This window comes from Fukomys damarensis, unplaced genomic scaffold, assembly GCF_012274545.1.
Source record: "Fukomys damarensis isolate Sample0158 unplaced genomic scaffold, DMR_v1.0_HiC HiC_scaffold_32, whole genome shotgun sequence".
Classification (NCBI taxonomy): Eukaryota; Metazoa; Chordata; class Mammalia; order Rodentia; family Bathyergidae; genus Fukomys; species Fukomys damarensis.
In genome coordinates, this window is record NW_022900944.1 from 48072158 (window position 1) to 48078496 (window position 6339).

The window sequence follows — 6339 nt, forward strand, 5'->3', positions numbered from 1 at the left end:
ACCCCAGCTATCTCCCCTCCCAGAGTGCAGAGCCCCCAGGTAGAGCAGACCAGGGTCCCCAGGGAGGCAGCCTGTTCACCTTCACACCCCCCAGGCCCTGCCCTGTCCCTGTCCTGTGTGCCCTGTGAGGAGCGGCATACCTTTGACCATCCAAGTCTGCACACGGCCTGGGCCTGTGTCCTGCAGACATCTCCAAAAGCCCTGGGCCCCACCTGCGACCCCACACTGACACCCTGGCCCTGCCGGCATGGACACGCTGTCCCAGCCAGCCATCCCCATCAGACCCTGGATACCACACGAGGTGAGCAGAGGAGGCCCTGCACACATGCCACCATGCATGTGCACCCTCCCTGTGCACACACACACAACTACACACACACGCACTGTCACACCCAGCCTGCCGGCTGGGGGCCATCACAGGTGCCATATGTGGGACAGTAGTGTGTGGGAGGGTCACGCTAGAGCGAGGAACAGGAGCCCCGGTCCACAGCACAGCCCGTGGGGTGGTGGCTCCAGTGGAAGGCGGATGAGAGAGCGAGGGAGGGAGGGAGAAAAGCTGTGCGCTGGGCTCTCCTGGCAGACGGGACTCTGAAGGAAGGGCTTTTGAATGGTCACCTCGAATCGCTCCCGCTCCGTCTGATGCCCAGCCTGGGCAGTGGGAGGCACGGACGGGTTGGCTTCACAGAGGGGCAGGCAGCGGCGGCACAGGCCCTCTGCGGCGTCATGAGCACCGACTGTACGCCCTGACTTCTCTCCCTGGCCTTTGGCCACCTCAGGCCAGCGTGGCCACGTGGCCTCTCATGCTCCCCTGTCCCATCGGGGACTCCCACTCCCTACCCAGTCACTGGAGCCCCAGGCCACCAAAGCGCCACTTGGGGCATGACCTATATACCCCAGGGAGGGTGGCACCTCCCCGAGGTGTGGTGTGGCGGGAGGGGTTGAGCTCTCTGTGTGCATGGGCAGCAGGGCTGAGCAAAGAAGTGGAGGCAGAGGCCGAGGGAGGCCTGTGCAAGAGCTGTGAAAGGCCAGAGGGCCGGGCTGGGCCAGACCCCGGGCTTGCACAGCTCAGGGCTTCCAGATGCACGGTAAAAGGGCTCCTGGCCAGGTAGCGCCTGGTCCCACTGCCAAGGAAGCAGTGAAGTATTTGGGGGACTGGTGGTTTGTTTGTGTTAAGAGCCCATGACCACCTGGAGCAGAATGGGGTGCAGGGAGTCCCACGGCAGAGGGTGCCCAAGGAGCCACAAGCCAGGTCTCCGGATAACGGCGAACAGCACCACATCTCTGAGCGTCTCTTCATCAGCATCACATGGGTGAAATTGGCCTCCATCTCCTGCCTCACAGCTGGCTGGGCTGCCCAGGGCCAAGGACCCCTCTGCCCAACATCCTGGGCCTTGCTTGGTGCCCGAGGCCCTCGTGCCACACACCATGGCCTTCTTCCCTGGTGGGCACAACTATCCTCTTCCCAGGCCTTCTCGGCCAGGCCCGCCTGCTGCCCCAGACCCTGTCCTTAGCCCACTGTGTGATCCCACTGACTGATGACTTCTCCAGGCTCTGCTGTGAGCGGAGGCCACAGTCCTTGCCACTGGAGCACACACCCCTCCGGGACCCAGGGTTCAGAGTCCTGTACACAACCAGAGGCCTGGCGCCCTCTGAATGGCCGTGCCAGCCTGCAAGACCCATCCCTGGGGCGATCTGTCTTTCTCACCACAGCTACGCTGGCCCCGTCGGTGTTCGGGATGAATGAGCCAGTGAGGGGTGACAGGAGCCTGGGTGCAGACAGTCTGGGACATGTACCACTCTGGGAAGGGCACTCAGCCAACCATGGGCCCAGGCCCTTCTGATGGCTCAGGGCAAACAGTCGTTATTTTGTTTCACATGAATTTGTGGCCAAGGTTTAAACATGGGGAGATTTCACTTTGAACCCTAGATTTCTGGCTTTTCCTGAAAGATCAGAAAGGTGGCCCTGTGCTCAAGCTCCCAAGGCCCCATCAGCCAGGGCCACAGTGTTGCACACCTGGCAGGCACAGCAGGCCTGGGACCCCCACGAGAGGGCAGCGCTCAGTGATACCAGGGCCCACTGTGGCAGCCCTGTCACAGGGGACACAGCATGCACAAAACCAGTAGGAGCAGGAAGTTCAGCAGGCAGTGAGCCAGGAGTGGGTAGCGGGTGCATCCAGAGGAAGCAGTGGGGAGGAGTAACTGGAGACACGGGTGGCCTGGGCAGGTGGCACTTGCATGACCCACAGCCCCCTCTGTGGCTCCCAGCAGCACAGCCCATGATGGCTGTGGAGGCCTGGGTCACACAGCAGCCATGTAGGGGAAACTGAAGCTGAAGCCCAGGAGAGGATGCCAGAACCCCCAGCCCTGTCCTGCTGGCCCAGATCTGGGGCAAGGTTGTGGCCGAGTCCTGGGCAGTGGCTTTGTCCTCCTGCAGCCTGGCTCAGAAGTGCAGGAAGCTGGGGACAGTGGGAGGGAGCCCAGCCAGCCAGGGCTCTGCTTGTACAGTCAGTGCCAGGGAGGAAACATGGGGACTGAGGAGGGCTGGAAGAGGGGTGGCCTGAGCCTCCGGGCAGATGAAGTCGGGAAGGAGCAGGGAGGGAGCCACAGCAGGGCAGAAAAGCTGGGGGCTATAGGGTCAGCACCCCTAGCCCTCTGGGTCCCTGGGGGAACAGCAGGAAGGGAACACAGTGCCTGATGCCTGCACTCCCGAGGAGGTCGCCTGGGTAGGGACAGAAGGACACAGGCCCTGGCTGGCGAGCAGTGCCTTTGAAGGTCAGGACAGAGAGGACCCAGGGCCAACAGGAGAGCCCAGCAAAGATCTGCGTGGGCCTTGTCCCTTCCAGAGAGTGGCCTCCTGCCCAGAGCAGGCCAACCCAAGACGCCCCCACGGAGGGCACCCCCGCCCCGAAACCACACTCCAGTTCACTAGGGCCAGAGTCCACATGCCGGGCAACCTACCCCGTGACCAGCACCGCCCAGTTGGCCCTCAGAGTGGGCTTCTGCCCATGGAGACAGTGCCAGCAGAGTGGCTTAGAGGCACAGGTCAGCCCACTCAGAGAGGCAGCGTGGATGAGGCAGCCCTGCCACCTGAGAGTCCAGCTCCTCAGGACTGACAAGGCCACGTGGCAGTGAGCGCAGCTGGGTGATGACAACGGTCACCCCTAGAACTCCACCTTGGGGCACAGTGCTCTCACCTCCTGAGAAGACTCTCGGGCTGGCCAAGGTGCACAGGCTCAGTTGACATGGGTGAGGTGACTGCCCTCTGGGGTCCCACACAGCAGGGGACCCCAGCACCTCTCCAGTCACATGCCTTGGCTCCTCCTCCGAGCCCAACCCCACTCCATCCTGTCCTGGCCTTGAGTGTCCACACAAGGCCCGCTCGGCTGGTGAACCACGGGAGCATCCCATGGATGGATGGCAATGCCCACAGTCACTCCCATGAGGTAGAGGGCACCAGGCTTTGACACCGACCCCGCCAGGGGCTCCTCAGTCGCCCTGTGCCCATGAGGCCCTTGCAGAGGATCAGGGCACAGGCCGCAGTCCAGCTCTACAGCTGCACCAGACAGGCTACCCCACAGGTCTCCGCTCCCTCAGAGCAGCCCCGACCACAGGAGACGGAGCCAGGCTCGGCTACCAGGGTCCCCACTGCAGGTCGGGACAGCCCGGCCCTGGTTCTGGGAGCTCCCAGGGCCCAAGCCTGACTCCCCAAGCGCTGGGCTTGCTGGTTGGCTGCCAACAGGGTGGGCAAGCTGTATTCCAACCCACATGCCAGCCCCCCATCCAGCTCTGGGCTTGTCAGGCTGGGAGGTGCCTCTGCACCCCGGAATGCCCAAGGGACCGAGAGGGGGCAGTGGCAGGGCTGGGCAGAGCTTGAGTGGGCTGTGTGAGGGGCAGTGTGACCTTGGGCACCCTGGCACAAGCTCTCATCGGGCAGGGCTTCCTGGAGGTGGTCCACTGGGTCTCAGAGAGCGGGGAACTGGTGGTCCTGGTGATCTTACTGGGACCAAGGCCGGGTCTGGGGGACAAAGGTCATCCACCAGCGGCCCTGTCTCGCCCCTGAATGCCAGCCTTTGGGGCCCAAGGGGCCTAGGAGAGCAAAGCCAGCACCTGCCCTGTTGCCCCTGCCAGCCCATGGCCATCTGGGCCGCAGCCGGAGGCCTTGCCCTCCCTGCACCCCCTCCTTGTCACCTGGATGATGCCACCACCCTCCTGTTATCTCCTTCCCGTTAAGGGATCTCAAATAAGAACCCCGATAAGGTGGGACCAATACCTGCTCGGGCCCCTCTGCCGCCAACTCTGCCCAAGTAATTAAGATAAATGCAGCTGATAATGCACACGTTGCTCTTAAATTCGTCCTCTGGGCGTATCTGGGTGTAACTTTACCTGCAGGGGTTTATCCTAGGCCTCACTGGCCTGGATATCGGAGTTTTTAAGAAAGCAGTGTTTGAAGGAAAAGGACAGGGACGTCTATGGAATGAATGTCGGAGCAGACAAAGTGTGGGTCTGTCTCCCACAGCCCCAGGTCAGGGGCCAGGGCCGGGCAGAGGCGATGCCCACCTGGGCCATGAGGCTGCTGCCAGCTCATCACAAGTGCAGAGAAGGCACTGCCTGCTCCAGCCTCACCTCCACCAGACACGGCCACCCTGAGGGTCATCGAGGGCGGGCTCAGGGCTCTGGGCCGGAGGCTGGTGGGCAGCTGGGAACCCCAGCAGAGAATTGGCAGCACAGGCAGGGCCAGCACCCCAGACACCCCAGGAGCACCCCATGGTCGTCAGCCCTGCCTCTGATGTGCAGTGTGATCTCGGACAGGCCCGGACTGGCTCTGAGCCTTGGTTCCCATGGCTTCTGCCTGGCATCCAGGTTGGGGCAGGATCCGAGGGAGTGGCTGGACAGCTGGGCCAGGGCCCACAGATGACGCGCCCCCGGTCCTTTGCCACTTCCAAGACATCTGACTGTAGGACCTGGTCACACCACTGTCCTGGCCTGGGAACACCAGCCCCTCCCCAGCCTCCATCTCCCAGCCAGGAGCCCCCAGCGTGATGCCTGGGACCCTCCCCAAGGCCAGGCCACCATCCCCCAGGCCCTGCTCACTCCCTGCCTATCACACCTACCAGCCAGGGGAAGCAGTCAGGGACCATGAGCCAGCCTGGCCACACCCAAGCCCACTGTCCCGGGACACAGCCTGGGCTCAGAGCCCTGCTCTGGGCCTCAGCTTCCCATCGGACCATGGCTGTGGGCTCAGGACAAGCGGTCACACCTGTGGTGGGCCTGGCCCAGCCACTCCCCGACGACCACTGGAGCCCCACTCTGTGCCCAGCCACACTGACGGTCAGGGCTGGTAGGGGCCCTGGGCCTCTCGCCCACCCTCCTGCCCAAGGGGCCCTTGGTGGCCCAAGGTGGCCACCTTCTGGGTGGACTTCGGGCATCTCTGGGTGCTGGCCTGTGTGAAACGCCAGGTGTGTGTCTCCAGCCACCCCATGAGACTGGCCACTGTGCAGGCAGGGAACTGCCTTGGCTGGAGGGTCCCACAGCAAGGGACAACTGGAGGGCCAGGAAGACCCCTGCAGAACAGGGCCAGCCTGGTGAGGAGGCCAGGCCTCTGGGCTCAGCTCCTCTGCTGGGTGCCCCCCCTGGGGTCTTGAGTTACCTGGTGCTCACACCCCTGAGGGGCCACTTACTGTTTTTGAGGGAAAAGGATCCACTTCCACTCCTCCCTGGGGTAGCCAGGATCTGGGGTTGGACCTCCCCACTTCAAAGGGCCCTGGCTGCTGGAACCCACACCGACCCTGCGGCAGACACTGAGGGCTTTGCCAAGCGCCAGAGTGGGGCCGGAACCTGAGACCAGGCAAACGCCGTCCCCACGCTGCCACCACGGCCCCTGTACCCCTGGTTGGAGGGCAGCAGCTGGCAGGGGAGCCCAAGGTGCAGCAGACCAACAGCGGGCCTGCAGCCAGGGCAGGTTCCACGGACGACTGTGCCGGGCACGGGTCAGGCAGGCAGCCTCGGCCAAGCCACAGCCCACTCCGAGCCTGTCTCCTCTACTCACTCATCCACTGCTGCACCTGCTGAGCTGGAAGCCGTGAATCACCCTGTGTGTGCTCAGTGCCCAGCAGCATGCCTGGCATCAGACTTGGCATGGGTGCACTGGAGCCCCGGCCCCAGCCTGGAAGGCCGAGTGGCCTGTGCCGTGGGGTCTCTGTGGTGAGGGGTTGCACCGTGGGCAGCGGCCCAGCTGTGATCTCCTGGTGGGCAGGGACTGCAGTGACCCTGGGGCTGAGCAGGGGCTGCTCAGGAAAGAAGCCCCTCGAGTGGTCGCTCCACAAGGCACAGGTACCCCAG